This window comes from Syzygium oleosum, unplaced genomic scaffold (assembly GCF_021117445.2).
Source record: "Syzygium oleosum isolate NSW1041296 unplaced genomic scaffold, Sole_v2.1 Sole_v2.04, whole genome shotgun sequence".
NCBI classification, from domain to species: domain Eukaryota; kingdom Viridiplantae; phylum Streptophyta; class Magnoliopsida; order Myrtales; family Myrtaceae; genus Syzygium; species Syzygium oleosum.
Window position 1 is genome coordinate 10,627,412 of NW_026607488.1, and position 23,485 is coordinate 10,650,896.

At 42.3% G+C, this 23,485-nt stretch overlaps 1 long non-coding RNA gene and 2 pseudogenes across 1 annotated transcript; 2 read left to right on the forward strand and 1 right to left on the reverse strand.

The window, feature by feature from the left end:
* The window catches only part of LOC115679420 (protein DETOXIFICATION 16-like), a 33,273-nt pseudogene extending 25,363 nt beyond the window's left edge, over nt 1–7,910 (forward strand).
* A 1,927-nt stretch (nt 7,911–9,837) lies between these two features.
* On the forward strand, nt 9,838–22,881 carry LOC115679486 (protein DETOXIFICATION 16-like; annotated as a pseudogene).
* Nucleotides 17,840–18,405, reverse strand: LOC130138006 (uncharacterized). Its single transcript, XR_008816433.1, has 2 exons — nt 18,279–18,405; nt 17,840–18,180 (listed from the first exon to the last, which is right to left on the reverse strand). It is a non-coding gene; the product is annotated as an uncharacterized LOC130138006 (long non-coding RNA).
* Nucleotides 22,882–23,485: the final 604 nt, after the last annotated feature.

The following is a 23,485-nucleotide window of genomic DNA, read 5'->3' on the forward strand; positions in this document are numbered from 1 at the left end:
GTGTCGTGAAGGGCCAGAATTGATTTGCCGCCGTTTGGTTGGAGAAAAATGGCAATTTCTGTATTTAATGCACGTTTGAACTGGGGTTGATCTGTGGTGATGAATTGGGTGTAATAGTGTGTGCTTGATTGATTGAAATATGCTTGATTATGTGCGCGCGTGGGCCGGACTGAATTAATTGTCAAATTGACCATGTTGAATGCTTAACGAGCATGAAAAATGCATGTGAATTGAAGCGTGCACGGGCCACGTGTGATTGGCCAATTGTGTGTGGCAAGTGATTGTCGAGCATGTGCATGAGCAAGAGAGTGAATGTGGTGTGGCATGTAACAGTCTGAATTTTCGATCCTTTTCCCGGGATTTAAGAAATGAATTTGACCAATGCACTATAGTGAGGTCTCACCCGGAAATGCGCATTCACGGGATGCTAACCTTAGGGGTAGGGCCGTTACGGGATTGAGTTCGCACGACCAAAGAACTCGACCTGGGTTCGATCTTCGACCATATGGATTGACGAGGGAATGTTTTGAGCCAACCGAAACCGATCTATTTGATTGATCGTGTCCAAAGGGCACTAGTGACAGACCCTCGCAATTATATGACAATCGAGGTCGTCTTGGTTCGAGCAAACTTAAACGTGATTTGACTTAGTGTCGGTCATGGGTCGAGAGCGCGTAATCCCAATGAGCCACCCGTTAGCCAGAGATAAGCTAAAGTCGCGATTGTTCGATTTTAGTCATTTCTTGGAATTCGGGCCCGGGAATCGAGAATTTTGAAAGTGACAATTTTGGACGGCCGATGACGTTTTTGGCTTGGCCAACCTTGGGGCCACCCATTTCTGCAAAAAAATGGATTTCGATCCGGGGCCGGAAAAATTACGGTTTTGCCCCTGTAGGCACCAAGGCTGGATTCGGAGGCCATTTGAGGTTATTTTTCGCGGCCAAGGTCATTTTGGGGTGGCCACGCACATTCAGAGTGGTTTTGGCCAAAAATTGGAATTTCGACAAAAATTGGAAAAATAATATTTTTTTATTCCCGAGACTTTGAAGTGGATTTTCGAGGGCTTGCGCGATGAATTTCGCGATTCCGATGCCATATTATGTTGGCCACGCACATATGGAACACGTATGTGCGAAAATTGGAATTTCGGTTCAGGATCGGAAAATTACGAAAATGCCCCTAGGCCATTTTTGATTAATTCCGAAAATTGGATTTAATTTTGGGATTAACCAAGGTGAGTTAGGCTTAACTCAGGTCTGGTCAACCATGGTTAAGAGCAAATGACCATTCTACCCTTGCTTTTATGGATTAGAACAAATATGGGCCTTTGGGTTAGGGGCAAAAGTGTCCAAGGCTTTGGATTTTTGACACTTGGCACCCTAATCTATAATGTTTGACCATATATCTCTCTCTCTCTCTCTCTCTCTCTCTCTCTCTCTCTCTCTCACGTACAGAAGCATTCAGCCATTTTTTCCCCAGAATTTTCCTCTTCTTCTTCACGCTTCTCGGTTCGATCCCGTTTCGCATTTCCGCATCGTTCACGTCGAACGACACACCGGAGCGCCCCACCAAGCCAACACCACCATCAACCATTTCCACCTCGTGCAGCCATCACAGCCCCGATTTTTGTCCAAAACAGCCTTGTTTCTCTCTTTTTCTCTTTCCTGCCTCGCAAACAAGATCACGGAGCTTCGCCGGAGCTCCGATCGCTGTCCGTCGACACCCATGCGTCCAACTCGCCGTACGTCGCCGTCCAAGATAGTCCGTATAGTGTCCGTATGGTACTGTTCACCGTCCCCGTACGGGATCACTGTTCACGCCGGACCGTACGGACGCCGCGGCTGTCACCGGCACCTCGCCGGCCCCATCCCAGCCTGTCCGTACAGTGTCCGTACGGAGTGGTACTGTTCACCGCGTCCGTACGGCGCACTGTTCACGCCGTCCGTACATCGCCGGCGCCGCCACTCCCGCTGTTGCTGCTGTTCCGGCCCTGTTCTGTCTCGCCTTTTTGGGTAAGTGTTTTCCCCAAATGTCATTTAGGACCTCGGGTATTTCTAGACTCGTTTGAAGTTCGGTTTAAGTGATTTTAGGGACTATTTGCTGGCTGTGATATGCCGTGTGATGTGCTGTGAGTGGCTGTTCGATACGCAGTTAGTACCATTATGACCGGCTCGTAATTTTATGAAAGTGCCGTGAAGAGCCGGGAGTGAGATATGGTGATTTTGAGGGCGAAAAAGACTGATTGATGGCTGTGATGTGTGGTTTTAGGTGCTGTGGGGTGCTGTTTGTCGTGTGGTTAGTACTGTTAGGGCCGGCCCGAGATTTTGTGAAATTGTCGTGAAGGGCCTGAACTGATTTGATAACGTTTGGGTGTGGAGAAATGCCAGTTTGTGTGTTGATCGTGTGTGTTGTGATATGACTGTGTGGTTGTGGCTGATTTGGGATTGTGCTTGGGCTGATTGTGGACTGGCCATGTGTCGCGTGTGTGTGGCCGTGAAGTGTGGTGGTGTGGTGGTGCATTCGCGTATTGTATTCGCGTGCCAACAATGTGTGATTGGGTGTTCGTGCGGTATTTGTGTGACGAGGTTGTGTAAATGTGAAATGTGTGTGAAGTGTGTATGTTTGGTAGTGTGTTTGTGTGGTGGCGTGGCAAGTGTGGTTTGAGTGGAACGAGGGTACGGAAATGTAGGATTGGTTGGAAAGGTCCGTCCTGAGGCGTGTACGTTTACGCGGGACGATGCCGTCCCTGACGAGGTGACGATGCCCGGCCCGACGGGGTGTCGATGCCTGACGTGGTCAGAAGACCGTTGGCCCTGATGCGTTTTACGCGGGCGCGGTAGAAGGAAAGTGTGTGTAGGATTCCGTCCTGAGGCGTGTACGTTTACGCGGGACGATGCCGTCCCTGACGAGGTGACGATGCCCGGCCCGACGGGGTGACGATGCCTGACGAGGTCAGAAGACCGTTGGCCTGATGCGTTTTATGCGGGCGCGGTAGTGGTGGAAAGGTTGAGAATGAGTGGGATTTGGCAAGACAAGCGAGAGGATTGTGGAAAGTGATGCATGGTGTGAGTAGCGTGCGAGTGTGTTTGTATCGCGTGATGTGATGCTTAATTATGGGGTAGAAACTGCTAGGCACGGTATGGGACGTGCCCAAGTGGTTTCTGTCTTATAATTGAGGCACGCGCGCGTCTGTGATTCCTTGCTGTGATGTGTTGGCTGTGTTATTGTCTAACGTGCAGGAATGTGCATGATGGATTCCAGGTAGGGTCGCATGTGATTGTTAGTTTGGCCAATCGTTGTGTGTTATGTGTGTTTTAGTCTGGCGGTACGTGAGTGCCTACGTGGGGTTTGGGGTTGTACACTTATTGAGATTCGTCTCACGGTTGTATAACCGCCACTTTCAGACCCCCGGCCCTAAACCTGGGAAGTACGCCTTTTCTTTTTGGAAGTCCGGGGAGCTACTGTTGGTGCCCAGTGGAGCTGCAGGTGAGTTCCAGAAATTCAAGCTAGAGATTCAGAAGCAGACTGGAGGAGGGCGATCCTTAGGTTTTTCCTTAAGGTTTTGGGGGTTGTGTAAATCGGGTTAACCCATAGGGAAGTTAAGTTAACCAGACCCTGATATTTTGTTGACGGTGATTTCGGATGCTAGTTTGTTAATTATGCCTGTAATATGATGTATGTATATTTGGTGTTGTATGAATATGTGGTTGCTGGATTGTTCTGTTGTTCTACCCCGTTGTCGTCATTATTTGTCCGGGGTTTTATTATTCGCTTCCGCATGCGGCTCTGATGTTTGGGTTGGGTCGGCGACGTTCCTGGGACGTCGCATCATTTCGACCGGAGCAGGGGATGTCGCGAGCTCGATGGGGTTCGGGGCGTGACATGGCATGTGCGATCGTGGGAATTGTACCGTCCTGAGGCGTGTACTTTAACGCGGGACGATGCCTGATATCACCGGAAAACTGCCAACCTGAGGCGTGTACTTCAACGCGGGTTGTGCCGTAGGTGGTAGATGTTGAGCCTGAGGCGTGTACTTTAACGCGGGCAAGAGACATGGCCTGAGGCGTGTACTGTAACACGGGCCCTGGAGTGTTGTGATAAGTTGGTCGCAGTGGACCTGAGGCGTGTACTGTAACGCGGGTCACTGGCGAGAGTGTGGAAAAGACATGATGAAAACGGAACGAATGCACGAAATAAAGTTGAACATGCATGTGATTGTATATGGTGTGGTTACGGCTAACGTGTAAGGTGCAAGCAGGATTGGCCCAGGTAAGAATAATTGATGTGCCTGCTATGTGATGATTATGTGTGTGATTGTGTTTGGTAATTGTTTGGAGATACGTGATAGCCTAAGTGGGGTTTAGGGGTGTACTTACTGAGATATAATCTCACGGTTGTTTCAACCAAATATTTCAAAACCCCGGCTTGATCAATGAATCCTCCGCCACCGCCACCTAAGCGTTTTGGAGTCCCGATGCACACCGAACACGAAACTTTAGAGTTTCCCATGGGTGACCATATGACCTAGATTAAGCACACCACCACAGTTTTTGTAGATATAGGTTTACCTCTGTGGGAGCCCCAAACATATACTGCGTGGTTCTTCCGGGACGGAGTAGATGAGTTCGGGCTTGTCCGAGGATTTGACGTTCCTTTTGATTTAGTTGGGGACTGGGATCCGACTGCTGTACCCCCTCCTGATGGCGAATTGACTAGTGCGGAAACTAGTCTGGTTCAGTCTGGACTGCATCCAGCGCCTGCGGCACAGGGATCTTCAGGGGTTGAGCACGAACTCGAGCCCGAAGGATCGCAAGCAGAATTCGACCCAATGGATATAGATCTAGAGCCAATTCCCAAGGAAGAACCAGAGGAGGTAGAGCCCGAGGCAAAACCCGAGAATGAGCCTGCTGAGTCTGCAGAGCCTGAGGAAGAACCGGATTATATACTTCCGTTTGAGCAGTGGATGGACCCTAATTTCGTGCCTGAGGATGGTTTCCTTGAGGAGCCGGTCGACAGAGATCAGGACGAAGTTCCAGCTGAATCGGGTGATATAAATCACCCAATCGAGATTGAGGCCGACCAGAGTCATCTTAGGAGCAAACCGTCCAAGGGGACTCAGATTCGGATGATGAGGAGTCTGATTCAGAGTGGACGCCGAGTAAGGGGCGTAGGGGCTAGCATAGGGGTTTGGAGATAGGTCTTTGAAGGAGTACCATTTTTGAGGATAGGACATCCAGGTCATCGGTCCTTTTTGATATCGATGGTTGTAGTACGGTATGCTTATGTAAATTGGTGGATCGTAGTTTGGTGTGTTTGTATATGTGGTGGTTTTGTAAATTGTGAATATTGTATAAGTTTGATAGTCAGAAATGAATATGTATATTCTCCATGATTATCCCAGTTTTAATTGTCCGGGAAATTCGTGGTTTCCGCTGTTGATTTAAATCTCTGAAATTGATAAGTGAGGTCGGCGATACCCTGGGGCGTCGCCTTATGAGACCAGTAGAGGGTGTCGTGTGCTCGATGGGTTCGGGGCGTGACAATTGGTATTGGTGAACCTGATGATATATTGTTGGCAGGTGATCTCGGTGACGTGTCTGGGTCATCTTGGAGAGCTGGCACTTTCCGGTGCTTCCATGGCCACGTCCTTCGCTTCCGTGACTGGCTTTAGCATGTTGGTAAGATACCACAATTCGTCCTGTTTTAATCTTGAGATAAACGAACAAAGAGACTAAAGAATTTAAGAATCTGAAAGTAGCACCATACTATGTCACTTCTATGAAAGTTTTCTTCCAGGATGTTATTTATCTTGAAAGATGTATTGTGCCACTTCTATTATTGACATGATTATAGGAGTTTTTTTTCCTGTTGAATAAAGAGAGTCTAGCAATTGTTGGATCAATTAAGACTGCGTGCTCTCTGGCTTTCCAATCACCATGAATAGATCGCTTGTCTAAACCTTAGCTCCTTATTAGATTTTTGCAGTTTGACAAAGATTGATCTAATGGACATGTTATCTCTCAATAAGCTCAGTGCGCCAAATGTGTCCCTTTCTCCCCTCTAGCTAGGTTTAGCAATGCTGAGATTGGAAACTCAATGTTGGTGTTTGTCACATATTAGGATATTTGTTAACTGCGCTTAAAGAAGATTATTGGGGACCCCAGTCCGAAAATGAAATAGATAAAACAATTATTTTGTTCAGATTCTTCCACTGGATATAGGTTGAGTGAACTATGGCAAAACAATCATGATGCTCCAAGCAAGCCTCATTTGGGTTCCTAGGATATAGTGACAAACTTCTTCAGTTTCATTTTATGACATCTAAGAATTGCACCATCTGATAGATTCTTGGTCCATAACAGATAGGAATGGCACGTGCAGGATACATTTTGCGGTCAGTCTTATGGGGCTAAGCAATACCACAAGCTTGGTATCCACAAGCAGAGGGCCATGATCGTTCTCCTATTAGATTTGGTCGTTCGAAATGATGGTTATTATCAGGACTTTTTCTCAACCCAAAACTTGAAACGTCGGTCCTCTCAATCAGGTGCATCTGTACTTTGTATCAACGAGAAGCAAACAAAATTGCTAAGCTCTTGGCACCAGTTGCTATCATTTTTAAACAATGTAAAATTAGTATCTTCTGCTTGTTTCAGCCTCAACACCAGCTCCTTGGTTTGCATGATACCTCTAGGACTCAGTGGTTCAATAATGTAATCCTAACTGGTTAAGCCTTATTTACTTCAGTAGATCTTGCAAAGCAGCAGCTATAGTACAGTCTCACACTTTCTTGGCCTTATTTTGGTAGCACGAGAGTTTCAAATGAATTGGGTGCTGGAAGACCACGAGCAGCTCGTTTGGCAATTTATGTTTCCTTAATGATGGTTGCCATGGAAGGCTTGCTTGCTGGTACTCTCATGATCTTCAGTCGAAGGGCATGGGGCTACCTCTATAGCACAGAAGAAGTCGTGAACTATGTGGGAGATATGCCGGTACTAATCGCAACTTCCCATTTTCTTGGTGGCATTCAGTCCGTGTTTTCAGGTATACTTTGCTTATTATTGCAGTTTAATGGCGCATCTGACCTAGTTTAACAATGACTACTCTTCCTGATAATTTGGGAGGGAAGACGGAGAATGAGTCAAATCTCAAATATGTTAAAGTCAAAACTGACCTGTACTTCAACTGTTTTGATGCTACAAGATACAGTTTTTTCAGGCACTGCAAGAGGATGTGGATGGCAAAAGGTTGGGGCTTTCATCAATTTGGGTGCCGACTATCTGTTGGGTATTCCGGTCGCCATATTCCTAGCTTTCTGTGTCACATCGGTGGAATGGTAAATCACAGTTACCCTACCATTCTAATGCAATTCGTCCTTTGCTTTCATCGTAACTAGGAGTCAGTCCAATGTTCTTGTTCTTCTTATTGAGCTGCAGGGCCTCTGGACCGGGATTATAGTTGCACTCTTTGCGCAAGGATTGTTACTTGCAGTCCTAACAGGATGTACCAACTGGAAGAAAGAGGTAATTTATAGGGAATCGATAAATTGAACGTTTTCACCGTGTAAAGTATTATTCGATCTATGGTTGGTACTTGATGTTTGGCATCGTTGCAGGCAAAGAAAGCCACTGACAGAGTACATAGCACCGGGAGTCCTGCCGCTGGATTGTTTTCAAAAAGCTACGGTGAAGAAATATTGCCATTGGAATCGGATGGTAGACTACAGACCCTCCAGTTCCTGGTTTTGAAACCTAGTGCGAATTGATGAAATAAGATGTACTTATCCCTCTGGACCTCATGCTGCCGCCCATGAGGAAAGCCACATGTGGAACTTCTGCCAAAAGTCTGAAACAAATGCAAAATGGGTATACAGCAAGATCTCAGAAATCTCTTTATGAGGATCTAGTGTCGCAGTCTCAACCTTACCTGTGTTAAGGATTTAGGAAGAGTTTGGTGCACAGTCCACCACTTGTGTTTTCTTTAGCATAATTTTGTTCTTGACATCCTAGACTTGTGGGGAGTACCCGTGTCGGTGGATCGTACTTTGTCTTCTTTATTCTTGATCAATTAGTAGGACATGAATATGTCCCCTGCAACAGCTACTAGAGATCATCTCAAAGTATAGCTGTTCTTCTCCGACCCTTTAAACTGAAGTCTGACATAAATAAGTCTCCAGGAAGTATCAAGACAATCTTATCGGTTTGAATTTCTCCTCTTTGGTGTTTGCGAGAATCATCCTCTCCCACTCTTTCGGGGCGAACTTTTAGGCATCAGACTACTTCCCTCGTCCAGGACCACCTCCTGAGTCCGGTCAAAGGTCCGCTATACATGCCCAGATTAGGAGATGACAAAAAATTGCTTTCACACGAGTCACAATCGAATCTCAAGAAGTAACGAGAAGCATCGAAACCTTATGCTTAAGGCAGAATTCTCCGTGATCAATCCATCAGATCAATTGTTACTGATTCTATCAAGAGATGTTACCTTTTTCTAATTTCCACAAGGATCACTAGGCCATTGAGTCACATAACAAGAATCGCCGTTGATGTTGGCGTACTTGTTCTCAGAAATAATGTACCATTATAGCATTTTAACTTATCAATCAGAGAGTCCAACATTCTGAAAAGAACTTTAAAATGAAAGAAATGTTAAGCTTCAAATTCTTCACGAGTAATATTGCAAATGTTGAAAATTTTAAATCAGCTAATTTGTTGATTATTGTGTTCCTTTTCATTGTAGAAGAATTTCACTAGTTTTGGAAGTGAAGTTGAGGGTCATAACTCATAAAAATCTTTCAACTCTAAGAGCGTTGAATCTCTAATTGTTCAAATGATTGATCTCACACAACTTAGAGTTTTTAAATAATCTAGCTTGTTTATAATTGTGGTCATCTTGATTATGGAAGAACTTCGCATGTTTAGAGGTGAAGCTGTAGGCCAAGATTTTATTTAAAAGAAAAAAGTTTCAAAATTTTTATATGTTACCAACACTTTCATGAACTCATGAGCACGGAAAATGATTTTGATTTTACACACGCGGAGCAGCAGAATCATCTATTAAATTGCACGCAAGTGAGGATGTGCCGAAATTGTATTTGATGATCGAATAACTGGGTTTAATTTTGAAACGACAAGTCACTAAACTTTAGTTCATCAAGTCACTTAACAGCGGTTCAAGTTTCTGTCCAGTTAGATTTTCGACGGATCAGTGGTCCAGAATTAGATAGATCAACGGGATTGAAACCAAAATTCAAATTATGTGACCTAATTGATAAAACTGGAAATTCAAGTGACACGTTTTAAAACAAAGGCAAAAGTTAAGTGATCACGAAAGACACTTTCTCTAGTGAATTTTTAAGCTACACATCATTATCCGATGGCCATTGACTATGGAATGGATAATATTCAATTTATTTCCACTCGTCAAAGAATGTTTATTTCATAATTCAAGCAAAACGCGAAGCAATGTGTACTCTCCAATCAAACTAGTTGAAATGAGACAAGATTTGCCTCATGTGGTGGGATCTTCTTGTCGTCTTGTTTCACTAATTAGCTGTTACTACAGCAAAAGATCTCACAAGTAGAATATGAAATCATTGAAATACTTGATGCTCAAGAAATCTGACTAACAACTCTTTGTACTTTTATGTCTTTAAGAAAAATCTGCCAAGTTCTACTTGACCAAACATGTGGGAATTGGATAACTTAGCTGCCACGGACAAATGCAGTCGTTGATCTTATCAAGATCATCGACTTGCTCTTCGTTTTCTGCTAAGAAGATCTTTTAAGCAATCGTCTCTTGACTCTGCTGATTCTGCCAAAAGTGTAGAGAAAACTAATGGATGAAGAAGAAGAGAAACAGCATCCAGGGTCGGCCCACTTAGCAGTTTCTCAGGAAAAGGCATCTGAATTATTGAACGGATTTAAGAAAGAAGAGATATTCTTGGAAATGAGGTGGCAACTGATATTGGCGGGCGGGGCCTTTGGCATTAGTGAACCTAACGATACATTGTTTGCAGGTGATCTCAATGATGTTTGTGGGTCATCGGGAGAGCTGGCACTCTCCGGTGCTTCCATTGCCACTTTTTTTGCTTCTGTGACCAGCTTTAGCTTGTTGGTATATACAGTACTTCATCCTGTTTTGATTAAACCGGATGGATAAGCCATTCCTTTCACTGATTGCATTTCTGGGAGCAGTAAGTCACGGCAAGAAATCAAAGAATTTAGCATTGAAAATAGGATCACACCAAGTCGTTTAGGCTGCGCATGACAATGATTCTGTGCCCGGGAACAGATTCTGCTCAGAAATGATTCTTTTTTATTTTGTGCCCGGAATTGATTCTGAGCATTTTAAGGCGTTTGTTAACGGCCCAAAATTCCATCCCTGGAATAGAAAAAGAATAGAAATGCGTTTGGTAACGCCACAAAATTTCTTTTTATTAATAATATTTTTAAATATTTTAATATTTCTTTCTTTTTTTTTCTTTTCTTTTTTTCTTTTCCTCCTTCTTGGCCATAGCCTGCTCGCCGGTCATGACCGGTAAAATATTTTTTTATTAATAATATTTTTATTAAAAGTATTTTTTCTTTTTTTTGCTATGGCCTGGTCGCCGGCCATGACCAGTAAAATATTTTTTTTTATTAATAATATTTTTTATTAAAATATTTTTATTAAAAATATACATTTTTATTTTTTTGGGCCATGGCCTGGTCGCCGGCCATGGCCGGTAAAATATTTTTTTATTAATAATATATTAAATATTTTTATTAAAAATATATATTTTTATTTTTTTTTGCCATGGCCTGGTCGCCGGCCATGGCTGGTAAAATATTTTTTTTATTAAAATATTTTTATTAAAAATATATATATTTTTTGCCATGGCCTGATTGCCGACCATGGCCTGTAAAATATTTTTTTTATTAATAATTTTTTTTTATTAAAAATATACATTTTTATTTTTTTTGGCCATGGCCTGGTCGCTGGCCATGGCTGGTAAAATATTTTTTTTATTAATAATATTTTTATTAAAAATATATATTTTTTCTTTTTTTGCCATGGCCTGGTCACCGGCCATGGCAGGTAAAATATTTTTTTTATTAAAATATTTTTATTAAAAATATATTTTTTTCTTTTTTATGGCCATGGCCTGGTCGCCGGCCATGGCCATAAAATTGTGCCCAGAATAAAAAAATTAAACAAACGCATTTCTGTTCCCAAACTGATTCTGGGAACAAAAGAACAGAATCAAACACTGTTTGGCAAGTTGTCATGCGCAGCCTTAGTATCCAAGCTCTTGACATAATCTGGCTCTGATTTCTAAGTGAGAGAATACCATTTTTTTATTCCCAAAATGCTGTTAGGAAACGGGATAACAATGTATTGCTAGTGTTTTTTTAGCTCCTTCAGGATTCTTGCAGTTTGACAAGATTGATCTGCTAAACATGTCATATCTTAATACCTAGATGCAGAGTTGGGGTTCGTCATGAAATGGTAAATTTGTCATGCACATTACAATATGATTGTTTGGGACAGGAGACGGGGATAGTTCCCCTCCTCTCTCCCCCAAATCTGATATTGCAATTGATATCATTTTCTTTTTCAAGCATGCCATGAAGTGGATTCTTAGGATATATCTACAAACTTCTAAAATTTCATTTTAGGACGTGTACAAATTGTTCCAAACATGACTTCACAAATGATTGTGATTAAGTCCTTATGTATTATTTCATCATTCTAACAGATAGGAATGGCGAGTGCATTGGATACATTTTGAAGTCAGTCCTATGGAGTTAAGCAGTACTGCATGCTCGTTATCCACATGCAGAAGGCTATTAGTGATCATGTCAGCCAAAGCAGGCAAAACCCTTCTCTTCTTCTAGCAAGATCCCGATATGTCGGTGGAGGCAGGGACATTCGCTTGCTTCATGATCCCTAGCAGCATGTGCACTCCTTCAACGCCATGTCAAGTTCCTGCAGAGACAGAACAATGACGTCCCGATGATGATCAGTCAGCAATTAGTACGGCTCCATTTATTTCGTAGAAAATGAATGATTTGGAAAATATTTTTCTAAAAATGATTGCTTATATCACTTAGAAAAATGAATGAACGAAAAATATTTTCATCGTCCATGAAAATGTTTAGACATAAATTTTTGTCCATATGAAAATATTTTTCATTGACTAATTATTTCAAGCGATATAAAAAATTAGTTTTTGAAAAATATTTTTCAAATGATTCATTTTTCGCGAAATAAACAGAGCTTACATTGCTGCACATTTTTATATGTTGGTTTCTAGTATTCAAGTCTAAACTCGGAAACGAAGGTGTTGCTTTGGTGAATGCTATCTCATACTGGATAAACGTGCTGTTACTGGCATTATATTGGGGGTGAGCAAAAGGAGCAGCTTGGACCAGACCAGCCGGATCATCAGTCCGGTTCCAGTTCTATGGGTGGAACCGCCCACTCGGACCACCTGGAGCTAGCTGATATATATATTTTTTAATTTCTTACAAATAAGAAAAAATTAATAAGCCCTAATCCACAAACTCTCAGACTCAGTCCCTCTCTTGCACGCCTAATCTCAGTCGCTCTGAAGAAACGTCAAAGGCTGTTGATCATTTTATGTTCTGATTCCTTAAATGTCTCTGGCTTCTGTTGGTGCTTCATCTTTGCATACTTCTTGGCTCTCAGGACTTTCATAACCTCTAAGACCAGAGTTCATGAAAATTTTGGCAGCTGTTCTTACATTGAGCTTTTCATGAAGTTATTGTGAGCGGGAGAAGAACAAAATGAACATATCATTCTGATGTTCTCGAATGGCAAGTTTGTCTTTTCATAAAAGCTTTTAAGCAACAATAGTAAGACAATGGTGATGATACCTTGTGAAGTTATAAGGCGATAGAGCAGTCGTGATCAGCACCATGAAGTTATTGTGAGCAGTTGTGAATTGTGATCAGCATCAATGAAAATTGGAAAGAAACCCCCCAAGAACAGTTCATCATTATCCACTTTGGAAAGAGAACAAAAGCAGAGAAATGGAGTTTTGAATTGGATGTGTATTGTGCATGTTATGATCAGCATCGTTGTTTTTTCTGCGACCCAGCATCCCTCGTGGCTGGTACATGCAATGGCACTCTCTCTCTCTGAGCTATAATGAAACCGATGGGAGCCACCTGATCCACAACCAAACAACCCCAGTTTTCCTCATCTTATGTTCAGGTTGAAATGCCACCGGTTCCGAGGGCCACCGGTCCAATTCCCGGTTCCAGAAACTGGGATCCAGTTCCTAGGTGGGAACTGGACTACCCGGGAATCAATCACACCTACATTATATGTTAGGATTTCACCGTCTTGTAAAAGAACTTGGACCGGTTTCTCTAACAAAGCCATTCATGGGATTCCTGGATTTCTGAAGTTAGCAATTCCTTCTGCTGTCATGCTCTGGTACTTCTCAAGCTTTATGCTTCTCCTACTTCACTTTTGCTTAACAGAGGATGCTAAGATAATTCAAGAAAATTGATTTTAGTGATACCATTCTTCTGATTCATTAGTGGTGGTGGGCTATATTTAGGACAGTTAAATAAAAACAATAGCTTGACACAAAAGATGAAAAAGCATCATTGTTAATGTAGATTATGTTCCTTGAAATCATTTAAAACAGAAGGGAATTCATCGTCTTATGAATTGGTTCTAAACATACGCCTGCGGAATCTTGGATAATGTTCTTTGTTCTCTTAATATCTCTATAAGATTAACCAAATCAAAATGCCCTTTCTGGTTGTTTCATTGCCTGCAACAGCTTCGAGAGTTGGTCCTTCGAGATGAAGGTCCTATTGTCGGGACTTCTTCTTAATCCGAAACTTGAAACTTGGGTCCTCTCAATCAGGCACATCTGCACTTCACAAATTCATATTTTGACAGGAAGCATACAAGTTAATTCATCTTAATATTCTTGTGTTTGTCTCAGCCTAAACACCGGTTGCTTCTACCAAAAACCTGAAACAAATTTTAAATTGATTGTATAACACCAGGCTTGAACTTGATCTTGATAAGCTTTTTTTTTTTTTTTTTCATAAAGATCTATGAATCTTTTAGTCTCAAACTTAGTGAACGAGGAGTTGGAAATAAGTAGAAAAAGCATGGAACAGCTTGGTGCATGGCACTTTTCAAACATTCCTTCCAACCAGTGACACTGACTGGTTCCGTGATCCAGATGATGGTTTATACTTCTTTTCCCAAGATTCAAAAGCCTCAAACATCCAAAGCATCTGTAAAATCTCACGTGCTCCTGAACCATACATTAGCAGATTGTGTGGAATTCATGCTTGGGCTATTTCTAGTTTTGTATTTTTTTCGTATCAGGAAATGGGATCTGATTAATACATTCCCACATTTTTTCTTTTATGTCGACTAGAGACCATCTCTAAATGGGGCTATGTCACACTGCTGCTAGTGCACGAAGGGCTCTCGAACTACCAATCTCTATCGTAGCTTGTCATAATTTTTATCATAATTCTTATGTGAAATGAGTTGAAAAATTATACGGGCGTTACGATAAAATGAACTTGAATATGACGCATTAGAACGTAAGATCGGTTCACGAGGATCCATCATTCTTAGTTAAGTAAATTTGGTTCATCTAAATAAAATATGACATGATTGAAGAAAGATCTATTAGAAACTAACTAAATCATTCAAGAACATTTTTTAGATAGTTTCCTTTTATTCTTTTTTTAGAAATTCTGAACTTTATAAAAGAAAGATGTTTAAGGATAGTACAATAGATAAGCTAATGATCAATGCTCAAATATGTTGATACCTAAATTTTGGCTAATTTATTTTAGTCATTTATTGCATAAGAAAATTAGGGATCGAACCCGATCCCTAAACAAAAATACCATTTGCATAATTGACATTCGCATGGCATCTAGGCCATGCATCGCACATCCCAATCTCATGGCCTGTCCATGACGTTTCCACGTACAATCGCACATTGGATCACCTCCTATAGATAGCCGGCCATCGCATGCTCATGAATTCAAAAGATGAAGCGATAACACCTGTGGCCGTAAATCATGGTGAGGTGAGAACAGAAGGGATGGAGCAAATCTGATGGGGAACATTCGCTCGAGAGTCCAAGTGGTTATCTCAAGTGACTTTGATTTCAATTCAATAGAAACCAAGATTGATCCAGGCCAAGAACCGATCGTGGGTTTGACATTTGAAAATAACACGAAAGGAACGGATGAAGCCGCTCAGATTTTCCTTTCAACCGAATCTTTATCCTTTTTCTTCGATGGTTTGCAACTGTTCTCAATTGTGTTCAACTCTAATGAGCAATCCTGCTGCCACAGGCGGCCATTGCACTCCGCCGACGCTCACACCATGTTCAGCGAGCCCTGCCGCAATGAGATTCCTGCAATGCCTCCCGCAGCGAGTTCCAGCAACTGTCCGACGAACTCGGAAGCTTTCCCGACATCTCCTGCGATCTTTTGCCGACGTTGCTCCCTCCTGGTGCCCCTGTAGCGAGACATCACCCAAGCTGATCCTGACGAGCCCCCGCCTTCACGCCCCGAAGGTCCAGCGAGGAGCACGGCGTCCTTACCTGCTTTGTGTGCGGCCACGTCCATACCTGCCTTTTTGGATAGGAACTTCTCTTTTAAAAAAAATCGGTTAGCAAAGGTGAGTGGACTTTGGATTGTGGATCTTGGGAAATCTCGCATGTTGGCTCGTAAGTTGTTGCAAGGAGATGAATTATCTGGGCTTTTAATTTTTGAAGCATAAACTCATCTCTACAGCCACCTTTCTTTGTTATGGTGGGATTCTTGAAGATCACAATTTTCTTTTCAAATTTCACTCGAATCCTTAGCCCCATGGTTCTTGAGAAGAGGAAGACATTATTGGCGAGATGGGTTTTTGAGAGTTCACGCTTTTAAGAGAAGCGCACATGGCCAGGCTCCTCGTCAATTCGAGATTTGGACAAGAGTATGAAGGCGCCTTGGCCCGGCGTTCCACCGTTTGTGACCAATTTGGTTCACCAATTTCCTCAGTTTCGTCAGAATTAAGGCAATCGAATTGTACGTCCGTATTCGTCTTCTGCATCATGACCAGGTGATTCTTGTAAATCGCTTTCTGGTAAATTGCTTCTCTCCGCTATAATCCCTGCTCTTATGTTTATGAATAGGATTGGGATGGGATCATCACCAAGCTTGTCACCACTATCACTGTTGCCGTGAACGTGAGTTTTTTAGTGAGCTCAAGGCCGAGCTCACCCTACTCTGCGTCGCCAAGGTCATCGGTGGTGCACCAAACAAGCTATCCAAGAGGTATGTCACTGTTTTCACTTGATTTTTACGATTTGGAGGTCTTGGTTGGCACTTTATATTTTTGGTAGATGGTAATGTTAGATTTGGGATGATTATCAGCTTTGGTTATGCTGGTTGAAAGAGTCATGCACTCAACGTCAACCAACTTATTAATGACTGTAATCCCATAAGCACTGACCATGAACAAGATTGCTAGAGCTTCCAAAAAGAGGTCACCATGCCATATCAAGCTCTTTAATAAACAATATGACCAGAAAACGTTACATCGGCATTAATATGTTGTCTGCTTGTTAAAGCGGTTGTATAGGTCCATCATCTTAGCATGAGTCTCGCACTTATTCGAGTGCCATTCATCGTCAGTAGCGAGATAGTTTGCTAAGTGATGACCATATTAAAATCTGCACTACCTACTGATATCTAAAGGACTCGAACCAGTTTGTTTCAATGGGACAAAGTACTGGATAGAAACTACAACAACATTGAACCCACCGGAATGAAATGATACTTAATTGCTATTGATTGGTATTAAGTGATAAGAGAGAGACCAGTGTCACAGGGAAAGTCAAAATATCTAGTGAGGACGATCCTATCCTGTTGGCCTCTAGCCAGAGCTTCATTCCCGCTGATTTGTGCTTTCTGCCATCTCCGTCCTATAATGTCTTCGTCCTGCTTTCAGACGAAGATCTCCAGTTCCCGCCACAGGAAAGCTCTCTCTATATCGTGCCTTTAGCTCCGCGATTTCAGCTTCGATCAATCTTGATTTTGGTTACATTCAGTCGAAACTTCTCCATCGAGCAATTGGATTACGGCAACATGATTAAAGCTAAGTTCTCTCTCATTCTCTGACTGTCATTTTTCTATTCACTCAATAGCATTGATCCTCGGTCTTTTCCTGAACTACCAGAAGCTTCTTCACCAATCTTCCTTCTCTATCACCCCCCTAACACCGAAAGCCACCGCTGATTGTCACCATTCGCCGCTCCAGAGTCCCACTGATTGTTCCTCTGTTTTACTGTTTTTTCTTGTCAGAGACTTCAAAGAGCTTGGCTCCTGCTCGTTTCTTCTTCGCCAACGTCGATCACCAGAAATGACACCTCCAAGACATCAGCTACTTAGTTTGATCATCCTTTGAAATCAACATCTGCATCTCCAAGATAAGTACCTCTCTATACTCTTTTCTTGGAGAAACAAAGACGAGAAGTTTTAACTATTGGTTCCCTAAAGATTATCTGCCATTGAGTTCCTGTTTGTGATTTGAACATGTTTCATTACATATGTGATGAATACAATATGGATTATGGCTTTAATGAGTTCCCTGGTTGATAAAGATTTTGTATGATGTTATGATTTTGAAGCTAGGTGCATGATGAACAATGCAAAGATATGATCATGTCTCTGTTGGATGTTGGAAAGAAAGAATAAATGAAAGAGGCAAAGGGAAATCAAGCGAAGTATGAGTTCATGGTCTGAGCTGCTTTACCTTGAAACTTCATATTCAAAAAGAAATTGAATTTCCTAAGAAATTTTTGTCTACTTATCCTCATTGAAAATTCATCATTATAATTCTTTTTTGTCCTCATCCACATTAGCATAGATTACTATATTCATATTGTGTATAAATACTCTAAATACCTTACAAAGCCATCCATTTTTACTAGATACCCGTTACCTTATAATTATTTCCCTAATTGTCACTCGCAACTGCCTCCATCCATCACCGTGGACCCCACTGTTCCTTTGCAGCTCTATCTCCCTCGCAACAGACCTCCACTTGGTGTATTTACCAAAAAACTGACCCATCTCCTACCGCATCCGCCCCTGCCGTTTCCGACATTATCATGTAGAAGAACACCTACATGATGCTCGCAATCACCGCGAACAAGAGAAGGCCCGGTCAATGGCAATCACTTTATAAATTGATAAGGATGTCATTGATAACACTCCACTCACCACTCAGTTCAAGGCAACGTCGATTGCGTACCCTGTAGATGCAGACTTAGCAAGAAGATCTTTGAGCTATAAACAAATATGATTGGCCCCATCACAGTCGAGAAGAAGATCGCGTAGGACAACACTGAGACAATGCACATGGCCATGCTCACATGAGCTTACATTCCGAGAGAGGCCAGCAAGAAGATCCTCCCATCGGCGCTGCTTCTCAACAATAGTCGGCTCCCCACCCGGTCGAGGTTGAAGATTGCAATGAGGATGATCATTGTCTTTATGAAGCCGACTACAATGATTTTAACGTGAGGAGCTTTTTGTTGAAGGAAGTAATGTTGGCTTTCTCAAAAATGCGAGGGCTATAGAGGACGACGGCATCGATGCCAGAGGCATTTTAGAAGAATTGGATCCCAACGATATAGACAAGGATGTGGCGAATGGACAGAATTGGTTGGAGGAGGAGCTCTCGCCGTACACGCTCCTTGATGCTCTGTTTGGCAACCTTGACAACGTCGTCGTTGCACTCATCAGGTGTTTTAATAAAGGGACATTTCTCCAAACTCTAGAAAGATGGATTGACGAGTTTGCATAGATGACGCATTAACAAAATCCCTGAGGAGTGCAATGACGACATTGTCAAAGTCTACCATTGGGGACGGTGTGTGGCGGGATCTCATTCTCCATATGACCTTGTCTGTCCGCCGCATCCTTATTTACGCCATTTGAATCCACTTCTTTCAGTAGGTCCCTTGGTATCGATGCTATCATCCTCTACAGCGCTTGCATTTTCAAGAAGGCCAACATGACCTCCTACAACAAAAAGCTTCTTGCGCCATTGCAGTCGGCTTCGAAAAGAGAGTGCTCTTCCTCATCACCACCTTCCTCGACATAGGTTGGGCGGTACCCGTTACTGCTGAACAGTGTCGACGGGATGATCTTCTCACTCGCCTCCCTCAGAATGTGCCTCACATCAACGACCATAACCACATGAAACTCATATGGGCGGCGGCCATATGTATTGCCTCGGTGTTGTACTACGTAGCATTCCTCTCTATCAGGATGGGGCTGATCACATGGGTGTACAGCTCAGGGATCTTCCCGCAAAGGTTACGTGCGGAGGGGTGTGTAATCGGAGTGGCGGTGAATGGGATGGTGAGTGGAGTATTATATATGATGTCTTATCGCTGTACAACGCGACCACCATTGACGGGGCCTTCTACTTGTTTGCATAGATCATGAGCGTCGCGGGGACTTTTTCTACACAATGATGTCAGAAATAGAGGGGCGAACGGTGGAGGAGATGGGATAGTTTTTCGGTAAATACACTAGGTTTGTGGCGAGCGAGATAGAGATGCAAAGGATTAATGGAGTAGACGGTGGCATGATGTAGATAGCAACGAGGGGCGGTTAGGTAAATGATTATAAGGTTGGGGGTATGTGGTAAAAAATAGTTGACTTTGTGAGAGCATTTAGAGTAATTATACTTGACATGAAATTGAACAAAGCAGAATTACTATAATTGAATTTTCAAAGAAAAAAAGAAAATGTGTATGGAACATGCGCGACACACTTGTGCCACATCTGCAACACAAGGAAATTTTGGCGAGGCCAAGGAAAAGGGAGCGTTACTTAATTGAAGATCGAAAATCAAAGCTTAATATGGGTTTTTAGTGATATAACTAGAAAGTTCGACTTATGCATCGACCTCTTTCAAGTAAAGGCAAAGTTCAGCGAGCAACCAAATATGTGAGTCGACATCGACAATTACTGTGTGAGTGATAATCTATCTACGAGGATGTTGATTTTCTAGTTCAAGCAAAACAAAAAGGAATGCTAATTTTCCAATCATAATAGTGAAAGGGAAACAAGGTTTGTCTCATTTGGTGGGATCTTCTGGTTGTGTCTGTTCCCTTTATTTGCATTTAACACCTCAGAAGCTCTCAAGCAGATAAAGAGACACCCAAAAGAAATCTAACTCGACAAAACTCTGCCTAATTGTACTTCACCAAGCATGTGAGCAGAAAAACTTAACCGTCAAAGAAAGAAACGTGTGTTGTCAACTTCGTCATTTCTGCCGCGAGAATCTCTAGGATATCTAAAGCAATTGCCCTGTTTTTTCCCTCTGCTTCGCTCACTCTGCCCAAAAGCACAGAAGAACCAATCAAATGGACGTGGAAGAACAGAAACAACATTTGGAGTCACCGCTGTTAGCAGTTTCCCAGGAGAAGAAGGCATCCACATCAGGGAATGGATTCAAGAAAGACGAGATTTTCTTGGAAATCAAGCAACAACTGTCATTGGCCGGGCCATTGGTATTGGTGAACCTGATGATATATTGTTGGCAGGTGATCTCGGTGACGTTTCTGGGTCATCTTGGAGAGCTGGCACTTTCCGGTGCTTCCATGGCCACGTCCTTCGCTTCCATGACTGGCTTTAGCTTGTTGGTAAGATACCACAATTCGTCCTGTTTTAATCTTGAGATAAACGAACAAAGAGACTAAAGATTTTAAGAATCTGAAAGTAGCACCATACTATGTCACTTCTATGAAAGTTTTCTTCCAGGATGTTGTTTATCTTGAAAGATGTATTGTGCCACTTCTATTAAGACTGCGTGCTCTCTGGCTTTCCAATCACCATGAATAGATCGCTTGTCTAAACCTTAGCTCCTTATTAGATTTTTGCAGTTTGACAAAGATTGATCTAATGGACATGTTATCTCTCAATAAGCACAGTGCGCCAAATGTGTCCCTTTCTCCCCTCTAGCTAGGTTTAGCAATGCTGAGATTGGAAACTCAATGTTGGTGTTTGTCACATATTAGGATATTTGTTAACTGCACTTAAAGAAGATTATTGGGGACCACAGTCCGAAAATGAAATAGATAAAACAATTATTTTGTTCAGATTCTTCCACTGGATATAGGTTGAGTGAACTATGGCAAAACACTCATGATGCTCCAAGCAAGCCTCAATTGGGTTCCTAGGATATAGTGACAAACTTCTTCAGTTTCATTTTATGACATCTAAGAATTGCACCATCTGATAGATTCTTGGTCCATAACAGATAGGAATGGCAAGTGCATTGGATACATTTTGCGGTCAGTCTTATGGGGCTAAGCAATACCACAAGCTTGGTATCCACAAGCAGAGGGCCATGATCGTTCTCCTATTAGATTTGGTCATTCGAAATGATGGTTATTATCAGGACTTCTTCTCAACCCAAAACTTGAAACGTCGGTCCTCTCAATCAGGTGCATCTGTACTTTGTATCAACGAGAAGCAAACAAAATTGCTTAGCTCTTGGCACCAGTTGCTATCATTTTTAAACAATGTAAAATTAGTATCTTCTGCTTGTTTCAGCCTCAACACCAGCTCCTTGGTTTGCATGATACCTCTAGGACTCAGTGGTTCAATAATGTAATCCTAACTGGTTAAGCCTTATTTACTTCAGTAGATCTTGCAAAGCAGCAGCTATAGTACAGTCTCACACTTTCTTGGCCTTATTTTGGTAGCACGAGAGTTTCAAATGAATTGGGTGCTGGAAGACCACGAGCAGCTCGTTTGGCAATTTATGTTTCCTTAATGATGGTTGCCATGGAAGGCTTGCTTGCTGGTACTCTCATGATCTTCAGTCGAAGGGCATGGGGCTACCTCTATAGCACAGAAGAAGTTGTGAACTATGTGGGAGATATGCTGGTACTAATCGCAACTTCCCATTTTCTTGGTGGCATTCAGTCCGTGTTTTCAGGTATACTTTGCTTATTATTGCAGTTTAATGGCGCATCTGACCTAGTTTAACATTGACTACTCTTCTTGATAATTAGGGAGGGAAGACGGAGAATGAGTCAAATCTCAAATATGTTAAAGTCAAAACCGACCTGTACTTCAACTGTTTTGATGCTACAATATACAGTTTTTTCAGGCACTGCAAGAGGATGTGGATGGCAAAAGGTTGCAGCTTTCATCAATTTGGGTGCCAACTATCTGTTGGGTGTTCCGGTTGCCATATTCCTAGCTTTCTGTGTCACATTGGTGGGACGGTAAATCACAGTTACCCTACCATTCTAATGCAATTCGTCCTTTGCTTTCATCGTAACTAGGAGTCAGTCCAATGTTCTTGTTCTTCTTATTGAGCTGCAGGGCCTCTGGACCGGGATTATGGTTGCACTCTTTGCGCAAGGATTGTTACTTGCAGTCCTAACAGGATGTACCAACTGGAAGAAAGAGGTAATTTATAGTGAATCAATAAATCGAACGTTTTCACCGTGTAAAGTATTATTTGATCTATGGTTGGTACTTGACGTTTGGCATTGTTGCAGGCAAAGAAAGCCACTGACAGAGTACATAGCGCCGGGAGTCCTGCCGCTGGATTGTTATCAAAAAGCTACGGTGAAGAAATATTGCCATTGGAATCGGATGGTAGACTACAGACCCTCCGGTTCCTGGTGTTGAAACCTAGTGCGAATTGATGAAATAAGATGTACTTATCCCTCTGGATCTCATGCTGCCGCCCATGAGGAAAGCCACATGTGGAACTTCTGCCAAAAGTCTGAAACAAATGCAAAATGGGTATACAGCAAGATCTCAGAAATCTCTTTATAAGGATCTAATGTCGCAGTCTCAACCTTACTTGTGTTTAGGATTTAGGAAGAGTTTGGTGCACAGTCCACCACTTGTGCTTTCTTTAGCATAATTTTGTTCTTGACATCCTAGACTTGTGGGGAGTACCCCGTGTCGGCAGATCGTACTTTGTCTTCTTTATTCTTGATCAATTAGTCGGACATGAATAAGTCCCCTGTAATAGTTACTAGAGACCATCTCAAAGTATAGCTGTTCTTCTCCGACCTTTTAAACTGAAGTCTGACATAAATAAGTCTCCAGGAAGTATCAGGACAATCTTATCAGTTTGACCTTCTCCTCTTTGGTGTTTGCGAGAATCATCCTCTTCCCACTCTTTCGGGGCGAACTTTTAGGCATCAGACTACCTCGCTAGTCCAGGACCACCCCCTAAGTCTGGTCAAAGGTCCGCTATACATGCCCAGATTAGGAGATCACAAAATATTGCTTTCACACGAGTCACAATCGAATCTCAAGAAGTTACGAGAAGCATCGAAACCTTATGCTTAAGGCAGAATTCTCCATGATCAATCCATCAGATCAATTGTTACTGACTCTATCAAGATATGTTACCTTTTTTTAATTTCCACATGGATCTC